This window comes from Bos grunniens, chromosome 24, assembly GCF_055505025.1.
Source record: "Bos grunniens cultivar Pamir isolate PY7600 chromosome 24, Bosgru_T2T1.0, whole genome shotgun sequence".
Classification (NCBI taxonomy): domain Eukaryota; kingdom Metazoa; phylum Chordata; class Mammalia; order Artiodactyla; family Bovidae; genus Bos; species Bos grunniens.
Window position 1 is genome coordinate 55660670 of NC_141188.1, and position 14384 is coordinate 55675053.

The following is a 14384-nucleotide window of genomic DNA, read 5'->3' on the forward strand; positions in this document are numbered from 1 at the left end:
CACAGGCGGCTCCCACCCAGTACCCCAGTGCCCCAGGGAGCTGAGCCCCTTTGCTTTGCGATGCAGGGCTCCACCGATGGCCTAGAGAAATCCGTGTCAGCCGGGCCGACATTTCGCAGAACTATACTCCTGTCTAAGGCCTTCCTCTTTTTCATCCTGCTCTCCTGTTTCCTGCAAACGGTAGGGTGGTGTCAGGGTCCTCCCAGGCTCCTTCATCTCCTTCCCCTCTTTCCTCTCAGGTTTCCCCGCCCCCCAAATGCTCTCTTACAATCTGATCCTTTTGTGGGATCTGCCTCTTAAGGACTTGGCCTAACACAGGGAATTTTGACTTTTGTAAACTCTATAAAACCATCACCATAGTCGAGATGATAAACATATTCATTATCCATCGTTCCCAGCAATCTCTTCTTGCCCCTTGCCCACGTGCAGACTCTGGTTTCATTTCTGTAACTATAGATAATTTGCATCTTCTCGTATTTTATATATAAATAAAATCATAAAATATGTACCCTTCCTTGTCTGACTGTTTACATTAGCGTAAGGATTTTGAGATTAATCTATGTTGTTGCATATATCAATAAGTTAACTCCTTTTTATTGCTGAGTTTTATCTCACTAGGCAAGTATATGACAATTTGTTTTTTCATTTCTTGATCAGTATAAAATATCTTGTGGTATGAAAACTCATATCCAAATCTTTGTATAGTTTTCATCTTTCTTGGGAAAACGACCTAGGAGTGGCATGGATGGGTTATATGACAAATGTGTGTTAAAAATTTTAAGAAACTAAAAACCTATTTTCTAAGGGCTTCTTAAATGAGTCTTTTGCCTTTTTTCTTTTATATTTAACGATTCTAACCAAATATTTACCCCTTTAACTTTCTAAAAAATACTGTTGGCTTTCTTGGTTCTTTATGTTCTATATTTCTGTGGTATAGATTTGTTTTCTTTTGCATTGATTTATCCCTTTAATAACATATATCTCCTCCCTTAATTGTCTGACTTTTTATTTGTTAATATAAGAACTGAAGACTAAATGCATTTTTAAGCATGTTTTTATAGCCTCCTGTATGTAGTATTTTTATTTCTAATGATTTGTAACTTCGTGTGTTCATTATGTTTTTGACTCATGAATTACTCAGCTGTGTGGTTCTATTTGTCAGCTGTATAGAATGTTTGATTTATCATTCCGTCACTGATGTAAGCAGCTGTACTCTGCTCAGAGAAGACGGTCTATGTGATATCCATTCTTTAGAAGTTTTTGCAACTTGTTTTATGGCCTAGTGCATGATCAATTTCGATACACGTTCCATGTTTTTATCAAAAGAAGGTATATTCTCTGTTTTTCCCTATATTAACTAGATGAAGATTCTTTTATGTCGATTGAGTCTTTAATCTTTATAAATTCCTATGTATATAGTGGCAACAGCCCGACTCTTCTTTCCTCCACTTGTATCACACAGAGATAGCATGTCAGTGCTTTTCTGAGGCCCGGCCATGGACTTAGTGCATCATTTCTCAGGGCTCTCCAATGCACAGAAATCAGTGGCTACAGAGATGCTTGATGGAGGGGTATTGCCTCCATCTTGTACCAGCCACAGCCAGCCGTTTCCTGCGACGGTCCTGTCCACACAACTTGTGTTCTAACGAGCATCTCTGGAGGGTATTTTAGCCCTTTTGCTGCTAGTCAACTTCTTCTTTAAAAGAGAATCTCAGTTCAGAAAACATGCTGAATTGAGAAGTGGAAAGAACTACCATGGATAAGTCAATCTTAATCTGTGGCTCAAAAAGCAATCTATCTTTCCTTAAGGCAAAATGACTCTGGCTTCACTTGACTCTAATGATTGCCTGCCTCTCTCTTCGGGCCATTCTCCCCAACCACAGTCTCAGTTGCTTGACTTGCATGTGACTTGAGATCAGTCTGACTGACTGACCTCCAGATCCTGAGATCTTAAAAAGCACCAGTGCCCCTTGCTGGTGGGCTCAGTCTGGCCCTGTGCATTTGGGGTGTGTACTTTTCCTAAGAGAAAATTCCACCTTGAGTGCTCCACGGGGAGAGTCTTACTTTGACCTTCCATTTCTCTCTCTCCCATCTTGGCCTCTGGAATTCTGAGCCTCAGTCTTACCAGCAACCTTGTCATGGGCCGAAATGCTTGCTACTGGCTGCCATTTCTCACCAAATGGTCTGACCTCCTGAACGAGGTGTGAGGGGCCCTCTCCCCTGCTCTAAAAGTCAGCCACCCCCTGGTGGATGCTGGACCATTCTGCTGACTCCCTGAGGCTTTGATGCAGGGCCTGCAGCAGCCGATTACCTGTCCTCCTCGTCACCTGTGTTGCTGTGCTGTGCTTAGTCGCTCGGTCATGTCCGACTTTTTGCAACCTGTGTTAGTACCTGTATTTATTCTTTTAATAAATCTTACCGGAGTTCACTTTCCAGATTCTGATCCCTATGGAACCAATCTGCCTACTGCCTGCCAAACTCTAACTTTATACCTGCGGGAAGAAATCAGAGTTGAATTCTCCAACCCAATTCCCTGGCTGAACACCGTATTCATAATGTCAAAACAGAAGCCCCTAGCAAGACTAGCACATCCGGACTTATATTATTTACTCCATTATGGCAAATATTATATGCACACATAATTGTTTGATTGCACACATAGATTAATATATCTTCTCTACATTTAAATTATAAGCTTCTTAAAGGCAAATATAAACTCAACACAACCCCTTAAATAAAACAGATGCTCAGAGAGATCTACCAATTTAATTTAATCAATTAAGAGATTAACTTTTGTACTTGTTTATTTGAGTGTAATTTCTTGGTGTCGAGTTCATTCTTTCACAAATATTTATTTATGGAGGATTGGGCTTCCCTGGTAGCTTGGTTGGTAAAGAATCTTGTGCAGGAGACCCAGGTTCGATCCCTGTGTAAGGAAGATCCCCTGGAGAAGGAAATGGCAAACCACTCCAGTCGCCTTGCTTGGACAATCCCATGGACAGAGGAGCTTGGTGGGCTGCAGTCCATGGGGTCGCGAAGAGTAGGGCACCACTGAGCGACTTACACACTATGTGCTAAGTAAGCTTCCAGGTTCTCAAAGAATTACGTTATCAAAGTAAATAGAACAGATTCCCTCATAGAGCTTGTGTTGCAGTGGCCGGGGTGGGGGTGGGGGGTTAGACAATAGCTAAATTAAAAAAAAAAATGAATGTCATATGGGAAAAGGTGCTACAGAGGGGAAAAAAGTGGGGCAAATGAATAGAGAAAGGTGAAGGGTGGCGTTTATTGGGAGTTTTGTACATTTTGCATCTCTTAGAAAATAGGCTTCTAGAGGTCTCTATTTTGTTTGCTTTGCATTTATTTTGAGACTTTTAAACAGAACACACCAAACATGGAGTTTTTAAGTGAAAGTGCGAGTCGCTCAGTCACGTCCAACTCTTTGTGACTCCATGGACTATACAGTCCATGGAATTCTCCAGGCCAGAATACTGGAGTGGGTAGCCTTTCTCTTCTCCAGGGGATCTTCCCAACCCAGGGATCGAACCCAGGTCTCCCTCATGGCAGGCAGATTCCTTACCAGCTGCCCCACAAGGGAAGCCCAAGAATACTGGGTAGCCTATCCCGTTTCCAGTGCGTCTTTCCGACCCAGGAATGAACCGGGGTCTCCTGCACTGCAGGCGGACTCTTTACCAACTGAGCTATCAGCGAAGCCCATGGAGTTTTTAGGCCTGTAACAAATACTTTTTGCAAATGGTAAGAAAAGAAAAGATTTATCAAGCTTTTAAAAACCCCCTACTCCCCTTTATATTTTAAATGTTGGCAGGGCTGGGGCAGAGGTCGGTGTGGGGAGTAAAAGACACGGGTTGCCGTCAAAATAGAATACGTGGGAATTTATTTTCTTTCTAAAAGCCCTCTGACTCTAACATTTTCAACGACACATTGTATTTAACGGACAAGATCGTCTGTACTATTTTTATTTTTTTTCCCCTGGTTTCAGCAGCAGTATCTGGAAACATGAACGACCCTGTGTACGGGTCAATTTTCCCAAACCCAAACCCCCATGCCCTAATGCTTAACGAGCTGACGTCCCTGAAAAACCCCTGGTGACTCCCGCTGGAAGAATCTCAAGGAGCAGGGAGGCTCTTCTGAGTTACCTCGGGTGCTAACCTGGGGCAGGCGCTAGGACCGCCCAGACGCCCACAGGCAGCGCACTTCACTGCCCGTCAGAGGGGCTGAGCCGCCTCTGCTGTTACACAAGCGAGCAGGCAGCGGCAGTCACAGCTCAGCGTCCCTCCCCCTTCTGGTGGATCGGAAGGTATTTACTTGCTATTTATCATTCAGATTTTGGACGCCGTCAATGTGCCTTTAGTGTTCACTGAATCTGATGCTCTGAAACGCTGTCCAGCACCTGTTGGCTCACTCTATTATTTTATGTCAATTTCCACAGCTGATGCAAGCAACAGTGCCATAGAGAAATGGGCTAGATATTTCCAGAGGCTGAGATCTGGAGGCATTTGGAGGTGTAAGTACATCGGTCACAGATTTCTAATGTGCTGGCTGTGTTAACTGTGTCTTCTGACCTTCTTTCCTCACTGAAGGAGCCCCACTGTAAGATGCCATCTGCATATTTCATTCATGAAGGAAGCACCAAGACGGGGACAGAAAGCCCTAATGATGGGCCTGAAACTCCACTTTGGAGTGGCTGTGGTTCCCTCTTCTAGCCTGTGGGTTTGCAAGAGAAGCTGGGTTTGCAACAGAGTTTTCATGGGAAAGAGCTTCTGCTCAGGGCTGCAGGCTGCTAGCTTACTGTCTGCTCTCTGTTTTCAAAGCTCAAAGATGGTCCTTTCTAATCATTGCGGTGGTGCAGTGTAGGAGTCTTTGTTATGCTTGGTTTATTTCCAATTTCAAATACTCTTATCTTAAATGTGGATTACCAGAAAGCTGTGAAACCATTCTGTACCTCTCAGGGAAAAGCCATTGAAGAAAATTCGAGTTTGCTTTCTCTTGACCATACTATACTCAATACTCCAATTAGTAGGTTACACACAGAGACATCAAAAAAAAAAAAAAGTCTAGGATTCCCTTTCTTGTTCAACAATAAATCTGGTTATGTGTGATAAGGGAGTAGTTTGCTGTTAGAAAACCTAAAATGAAGATGACTGTACAGAGGAAAGTGGACATTCTCTCTAAGTATTTTACGAATCAATTGCAGTTGCTCTTTTAGGGCTTTGGTACCAATTTTATGCATTAAAAACTCCTTGAAAACTTTAACACCTTGTCAAATTGTTGAGTTAGATGATTATTTTATAAATTAGATCAAATTTAAGAATCTTATACCAAAATGTAATAAGTAGACATATTTATAAATCCATAAAATGTTGAGTTTTATTAATGGTCAATTCATAGAAAATTTTAAGGTAAACAGTGTCATTTAATTTATTTCAGGAAAGAAAACATCAAACTAAGACAAAGCAATTCATCAATAGTGAAAAAGTGACTTCAATGAAAATGGTTTTTAAAAATAAGTTTTAAAAATACTTTTAGTGGTTCAAAAATTAAGTACATTGTATTTTCAATATTGGAATGCCTTAAGTGAGATATCAAATTATTTACATATCGAACATTTGAAAACAGTCGTAAAACTCTATTTTGTAGAAGGAAGAGGGACAGAGGATACGAGGGAGGGAAAAATTAAGTCTTATTTTATTGTTCTATACTTTGTATATTTTAACATTCTAACTAAATATTTACTCTATAAATATGCTACCTATATTTTTCAAAATGTAACAAAAATTACAAATGTGTGTATTAGATAACTTGCAACATCATTAAATGCAAATGAATATAAGTATATAAAAACAGCATGCTAATATTGCTATGTTGTATTTCTTAAGCAGGGAAAATCTTTTTGAAGATAATGTCTAGCTTCTAGTGGAAATTAGGGAAATCAGATTGGGGTTAGTAATAGCCTTTCAATATTTTGTGATGCAAAAGTCATTTTGAAAGTTTATTTTTAGTTGGTATATCAAAATTCTGGATACCTCTGTGAACATTCCGTAATAAAATATCTCCCTCTCTCTTTTAAAAACATTTTCTATATTCCAAGTTCAGAATGATGACTCGATTCTTCCAATTAATACTTAGTTTGAAAGTTCTTCTTGCCCAACATAGGTTTTGCATCCTCGATCTTCAGTTTTATGTCATACTCATGCATGTCTTATCATAAATGATTTTTAAATAACTTCGTTATATGTTCAGTCTAAAGACTCATTGAATTTAGTGATGATGGGGGAAACAATCTTGAGAATATAGATCTTATTGGGAATTTGATATTTTTCTTAGAATCTGAATCTTCTTCCTGAATTTAAGTTCTAAAACTAAGTCCACTGGCTCAAATAAATGAAAAGACAGCACTTAACTGAAATTTTGAATTGCTGGCAAGCCAGTGGATCTTAAGCTGAAGAATAAAATGCCAAAGAGGAAACTAATTTGTTAAAGTGTGAAAGTAGTGACTATCTGTTGATGTTATCGCTGAGGATAACCGCTTAGGCCTTGAGAAGTCTCCCTGCCTAGGAGATCCAGGTGAATGTCAATATTGTCTATGTTTACTAAGTAAGGTAGAGATTTCTAAAAGATTCATTTTGAATACACATTTTTATTTAAAGAGCTTCAGCAGATAGCAAATCCAGTCATACCAATTTTGCCCACAGAAATATGAATTTTTTCCTAAAGAATGTAGTATATTTGGTATGGAAATGGTGCTTAGTAAGACATTTAAGAAAAAAATAAAAAATAGCTTTTACATGATTAAACCACCTACAAGAAACTAGTATAAAGAGAGAGAAGACACATCTGCTCAGTTTACTTTTATTTTGGTTTTCTGAGCACCTGTATTTTGAGTAAGGAAAGATGTCTCCTAGTAGAAGCCGCAGAAAACGCATCTGGGGGCTGACTTCCAGTGGGAAGCCGTGGGAAGCACTTTGTTGCTGATCAATCGCTCATTTGTGTCTGACTCTCTGCAACCCCATGGACTGCAGCACGCCAGGCCTCCCTGTCCTTCACCATCTCCCGGAGCTTGCTCAAACTCATGTCCATTGAGTCGGTGATGCCATCCAAGCATCTCATCCTCTGTTGCCCCTTCTCCTCCTGCCTTCTATCTTTCCCAGCATCAGGGTCTTTTCTAATGAGCCTGCTCTTCGTATCAGGTGGCCAAAGTATTGGAGCTCCAGCCTCAGCATCAGTCCTTCCCGTGAATATTCAAGATTGATTTCCTTCAAGATTGACTGGTTTGATCTCCTTGTGTTTACTGAAACCAATGTAAAGAAATGACAAGTCATCCTTCTCAGTTTGTCCTGAAAAGTGATTACAGTGCTAACTTGAGTTTTTCAGAATCTGTTGGCCAATATGCAAGCGACAATAAATAGGAATTATATGTAATTTGAAAATTTATTTGATATCTAAATATGATTTTCCCTTATTAAAGACCTAAAGGAAAGGCTACAAGAGGGTATCGATGGCAGGCCATGTCCACAGCAGTTACAGCTGTGCAAACAAGAGGGATAAATTACGTATTTTGCTGGAATTTGGCAATAGAAGGAAGCGATTATCCATATAATCACTTTTTCAGAAGAAGCTTTTCTTGAAAGCAAAGATCTCGCTGTTTATAGAAATTGATTTTACGAATAAAGAAATGTTTGTAGGTGCAGAAAGCTTTTAAATAGATGAGACACAGCCTTTGGGTATAAAAGGGTCACTAATAATATGAAATACATGCCATGCAGTGTTGATAAACTGATTTATCCAAACATTAATGGTCCCCACTGGTTCTTACAACTGGAACTGATGTAAATGTGTTGTGTCTTTCCGTCGCTAAGTTGTGTCCAACTCTTTATGACCACGTGCAATGCAGCACATCAGGCTTCCTGGTCCTCCATTATCTCCCGGAGTTCGCTCAAACTCCTGTCCATTGACTCAGTGATGCCATCCAACCATCTTATCCTCCGTTGCCCGCTTCTCCTCCTGCCCTCAGTCTTTCCCAGAATCAGGGTCTTTTCCAGTGACTGGGCTCTTTGCATCAAGTGGTAAAAGTATTGAAGCTGCAGCTTCAGCATCTGTCCTTCCCATGAATATTCAGGATTGATTTCCTTTAGAATTGACTGGTTTGATCTCCTTGCAGTCCAAGGGACTCTCGAGAGTTTTATCCAACATCACAGTTCAAAAGCATCAATTCTTCGGTGCTCTTTATAGTTCAACTCTCACATCCATATTTGACTACTGAAAAAACCATACCTTTGACTATACAGACTTTTGTTGGCAAAGTGATGTCTCTGCTTTTTAATATACTAAATTTGTGATAGCTTTTCTCCCAAGGAGCTAGAGTCTTTTAATTTCATGGCTGCAGTCACTGTCCACAGCGATTTTAGAGTCAAGAAAATAAAATCTGCCCCTATTTTGTGAGACACCACTAATAGACGCTCATTCCCTACCCCTAGGTCTTTTATTTGAGGGAAGGAGTTAAAAACTCTAAGGAAACTTGACAGATATTAATCATGATTTCTTAAGTGTTTAAGTTGCAAATGAGCTTTGCTTTTCCTCCACATATAAGATAATAACTCTAGTTTGCGCTTTAGAATCAGTATAAAGTTTTATTGGCAAAGGATTTAATATTTTTGGATCCTTTTTTTAAATAGTTATTTATAGGTTTTTCAATGTAAGCCAGGGACAGACTTTAGACCAGTAAACAAGATATGTCCACCATTCATGGTCTCCATCATTCCATCATTTTGTGAAGGGAAATAGGCAACAAGCCCTTATTATGAGGGAAACACATGATTATTAAAGTTCTTTTAAAATTATTATTATAGCTTCTTTCAGATAAACCAGAATAGATCTGATGGTTACTAACTTGAAAATGGGAAGAGAGTGCTATGATAAGGAATGACTTGGTGGCTTTTTAGATGTGGTTGTCTAGAAGGTTTGCTGAAAAGGTGATGTATCATCAGGGACCCCGGTAAAAGCGGCAGCCAAGTAGAGAGGAGCACGTGCTATCATAGGAAAAGAGTAGACTGTTGCAAACGTGCCACAAGTTAAATCCTTTCTACGTCATTCTTAAACCTTGACATCTGGAGAATTCCACCCCCTTGATAAAAACTTTACAGAATTTTGAGAACAATGACCTTTTCATCACAGAGTTTTGAGAAGAAAGAGGTAACATGTTGGATGTCCAGAGCAAATTTAAATTTCCATAATAACTTATGAAGTACTGTCACAGGTTTATGAATCTACTCCTTGGCGTATCTAGTCAAATAAACAAGTGTTGGACTATTTTGTCACTCCTGTGCCCCTTCCTTTAAATTGGTGATTCTGTATCACATGGAGAAAAGATAACATGCCCACAAACAGCAGAAAAAAGGGCATCGCTCCTGAAATTCCCGAAGACCAAGTCTCCTTGAGGAGCTTTGTTAGAAGCATTCATGGTAGATTTTTGGTCATCTCCTCAGAAACCACCAACACGGTGCTTGATGGGGATTAATCAAGGTGCTGCTCCTCCCAGGGAATGCCAGACTGAGATGACCACACCCAAGAAACTTAGACACACGTGCCCTCGCTGGACTGTGCTTGGCACGTCAACCACAGGTTCTTGCGGAGTTCAGTGAAATGAGCGCGGTGCCTCACAGTGCCCGGCGCAGGGTACCCACGCGAGGCGAGGAGGGGAGTTCTGTGATGAAAACGATAGTTCGCTGGTACTTGGAGTGACTCACACCTAAACAGTTTTGGAGTTTTGTCATCTCATCAGTGTGCAGCCCTAAAATATATACATGTGCACGAACGGCTGCAGGTATACGTCTGTGTGTATATATATGTGTTTACATTGTGTGTGTGTGTGTGTGTATATATATATAGACACATTCCAGTGAGCTACATCTGCATGATAACCAAATAAATAAATCATTGGTTTGTAATAAGTCCACAATCCTGATTCTGAGGCCAAAATTCTATTGTGTTTGCTCTGATAGCTATGGGTAAATTCTTATTCTCAAGATTGCAGTTGACTCATAACTGGTCTATATTGCAATATCTTATATTTTTAATACATAAATATTTCAATCACCGTAAAATAAATACAGACCAAATCCATTATTGATGTAATCCCAAAATGATTCATCTGCATCATAAATATTATAGGTTTTATCCTTTTATATGTTGTTTTAATTATTATTTTGCTTTTCACTTCTTTTATAAATTTATATTTTTTTAATCTTAGACTGTAGAACTTTGTATGACCCATTACAGACCATTTTAATGCTATGCTTTAGAAAAATTTAAATTATTCTCAATTTTCTATTTGTCAAAATTTCTAGCTAGATCAAAATTCCATTTCAGGTCCATAGCAGCTTTGTTCTCAATCTGAAAAGTGCAGAGAGACTTTCTGTCTCAGTGTAGCATATACTATTTGATAAAGAATGACGTTATTTCCTGTCATGACAAGGAAAAAACTCTAGGAAAGGTACAAATCTTGTATCATTCTATGCGTATGTTAAAAGTTATATATCTAAAGAACAAATAGCTCAGTTAAAGAGCAATTGCTCCTGCCTAAGTGATCATCTAAATGGTGTCTTTTCATTTTGAATGGATCCCTCTCATTGTGCAATTAAAAGATAGTATATTCCAAGTCTGTTCAAGTTCTTTTCAGAAAGTTAAAGGTTCCTTCTTTCAATAATATTCTGTCTCAATATATTAAACTTTTATGTAATCAAACTTCTCAGTTTTAGAATATTTAAAGTGACGTTTATGAAGGCCTTTAGAAATCTTGGTCTACCACCTCCAGTTCAGCGATGACCATCCCGAAGTTCTAAGTGGTCAGATCACAAGAAACCATGCTTTATATTTTTCAACTGGACTTACTATATCAGCATATAGTTTGTAAAAGTATAATTTCAAAATGTAAAATTACAACTTTTGGGCAAATATAAAATGGATTATGTATAACAATTTGCATTCTTAAATTTATATATTTATTAAAATTTATATACATATCCATTTATAAACTAATATACATATCCATTGCTTAAATGTGTATGTATATACATTTTATTTAATTCATTAATTAATGAAGGATATCAGTATCATATTTGAAAAGCATTTAAAAAACAGAGGCTATATTCACAGTTTTAAAAAGAAGTATTAGGGTAAGATTGTGGAGTTTAAAAAAAAACCTTTGGGATTATCTGTTTCACCAGACAAAAATTATTTGCATTTCTATGAGACATCAACCTAAAAGTTAGCAGTAACTTGACTAAATCTTTTTTAGGACTTTTAACCAGTATTAAACAGTGGGATGAACTAAGTCCCTTTTCTTAGACAGGGTCGGTATATTACTGAAGGTACTTTCTGGTCATCATTTTGCCTTAGTTCTATAATTCAGGTCAGATATTGACCAACGAAGCCTGTTTGCCAAGTCCAGCACATCAGCTTTTTGTAAATGAGATCTTATTGGAGCACAGCTTTGCCTTGATTATTTCCAAAGGTGTGTCGAGAGTGTTAATTTACTGTAGCTGCCTTCTAGTCTTTGCTTTAAGTTCTTACAGTATTGAGCAACCATGAATGCCACAAAATTCACTTCCATCTGGAAATTTTCATAAGGAATCTTACGTTGAACTTTTTAGAATTTTGTTTTAGTTCCTCTTCTACTGTGAGGCTAGGAAACCAACCCCAGAAGACTCTTTCCACTAGATTTCACCTGCAATACCTTTGCTTTTAGGTGAAATCTTCTCTTTTAGAGTGCCCTCAAATTTGCTGAGGTCCCTAGTGTGCTGAAAGTAACCTTTTTACTATCTGGGAGCTTGGGAAAGTTGTCTAAGCCATGTGGGTTTAGAAGCCTATCCCTGAGGGTCTGTTCTTTCAAGAGTACTTGGTGCTGTCCTTATATGAGGCTCTGGGACTGACCGCCTTTGTTGAAGTCACCAAATCAAGCCCATAGCTTACAGCAGAGCCTCAGGCAGGCAGCAAGAAGCAGAGAGCTGTTTGATGATGAGACTAATGGGCTGTGGTCAATTTATGACAACAACCAGTGACGTCAGAAGCAGAGGGGAACAGAGTTCTTTAATAGGCTTTCATGATGGTTTGACCAATGCTTTCTCTGAGGATAAGAACATATTATGGAAGGCACCAAAGAATCTCCAGAGCCTTTCCTCCAAAGCATCTAGTTTCCGAAATACTTTTATTAATATTTTATCTATGCAAATTAGGCTAAAGAAGTCTGAATCTCTATTTGATTTTGCAGTTCTTCCCATGCAGCTCTTATATAATAAGGTTGTACTTATTATTAACTATGAAACTGACAAACAAACCTAATTATTTCCAGCATTTTTTTCACTTTTATAAAGAAATAAATCTTTGTGATTATCAGGTGTTGTCTGAGAAATCTCAAAAATAATTTTACAAGTGAATTTTAGGGGCTTTCAAGGGTGACCTCCAAAGCCGCTAAAGTCTAATTTTATGATCATGCCTCTCTGGAAAATATAAAATGAACAAATGCCGGAGTCCTGCCCCGGCTGATCCAGGGTATTCGAAGCGGGGACGGCGTCGGCGACCTATTTATTTAAATATTTTATCAAAGATATAAAGAGTAATAGGATGAGGATAGCTCAGTAGGAAAATTCAGTGGAGAAAAGAGGCTGAGTAGCTTGGTTTACGCGGGAGACCAATAAAACTTCAAGACAAGAAGTTTGCACCACTTACGTAGGCCGCAGGCGTCCTTCCGTTCTCCCGAAGGAGAGGAGACACTGAGGCCTCCCCGGTCGGATCTTAGAAGCCCAGGCATAATTAGTAAGCATGGTGGGTTCCGCGCTCCAGATGGAGACTCAACCAGAGTGAGAGAGAGAGCGACATGGGGAGACCAGTATTTCGAGAAACTGATCCCAATTCTTTATTTTCCAGAGTCTGTTTTTATACACTGAGATGTTATACAAAAGTCACGTGGGGACAGCAGTCCTGACTTTTATTAAAGTCAGGTGCTTCACACAAATGTATACAGAGGTCTTAGGGGTGTTACATCATCTTCTGGCCAGGGGGGCCTGCTGACAATTTACGACCCTCTCCTTGTGATAGCGGTCAGTCAATCAGGACACTTATTTCTCCAGGGCTGATTAGTCTCAAAACAGACGCCACCCAAATAAAGTTACATTCCTACAGGGTGAGGGTGTAGTGGGTTTTAGTTAAGGAAAGAATTTACTTAGCCTAAGGTCTAACGTGATTAATATCAAAGGTTAATTCTATATATTCATTAATGTGTGTAAGGGCAGGGGATGTGGAGACTTAGCAACAAACATTGGCTCAACAAATGAAAAACCCTTCACCAACACAATTTCTAATTAGCCCACTATACTTATAGTTTTCTAACTTCTCTAAAGAACCTGTTTTTAGAGGGTTTAAAGCATCTTGTGCCTCTCACGGTTGGGAGGCTGTGAGCAATCACATGTGGCCGGACGAGCCTGTCAGGCAGGCTAGAGAACCTTCAGAGGAGTTTGTAGATTAAAACACTCTTGTCACACCCGAGAGTTTTTATTGACTGGAGCTCTAGGTTAACTCCTTCTCCGAAAGAGGTGGTGGGGGACAGCCCCCCGTAAAGTCAGAGGTGTAGGTAAGAGCACAAAGTAGTAAAGTAGGCAGGCTCTGGTAATGGGGGTAGATGCTCGAGGAGTTCCAGGGGGACTCCTGAGGCTCGATCCCGCCTTTGCGTATGTCGAGCCTCCTTCCTCATGACCTTTGTCATGGGCGGAGTACCTCACTCTGGCCCCCAACAAACAAATGTCAGCAATTTCACATAACTTATTATTTAATAAGGAAACCAGATGTTACAATGACTTTGGAGAAGATGTGAGATATTATATATATATATGGAAATTAAGAAAGATATGTGAAAGTAAAATTACTACATCAGATTTATACATATATATGTGAAAGTCTCTCAGTTGTGTCCGACTGTTTGTGACCCCATGGACTGTAGCCCACCAGGCTCCTCTGTCCATGGGATTAGCCAGGCAAGAATACTGGAGTGGGTTGCCATTTACTCCTCCAGGGGAGCTTCCCAACCCAGGGATCTCTTGCATTGGCAGGTGGATTCTTTACTGCTATGCCACCTGGGAAGTCCCAAATATGGCTATTAAAATTTAAGCTCAAATTAATTAAAATTGGACATATTAAAACTCTGAGGTCCTCAGTCACACTGTCCACTTTTCACATGCTTGGTGGTTGTATGGGCTTACTGGCTAGTACTGAGTGGCTCCCGTACTGGGCAGCATTTCTATCTTCTTGGAAATTTCTTTGAGATAGCACTGTGCCTGCCTAGACAATCCTTAGGCAGTCATTGACCCTTTATGATG

The 14384-nt window shown here is 39.5% G+C and overlaps 1 protein-coding gene across 1 annotated transcript in view; it reads left to right on the top strand.

Annotated features, from left to right (window-relative positions):
* Positions 1-4229: 4229 nt before the first annotated feature.
* RAB27B (RAB27B, member RAS oncogene family) overlaps positions 4230-14384 on the top strand; it is a 178360-nt gene continuing 168205 nt past the window's right edge. Inside the window, exons 1-2 of the mRNA XM_086372448.1 lie at positions 4230-4315; positions 4448-4522. The gene's annotated coding sequence lies outside the window, so the exon portion shown is untranslated. The remainder of the gene's footprint in view (positions 4316-4447; positions 4523-14384) is intronic.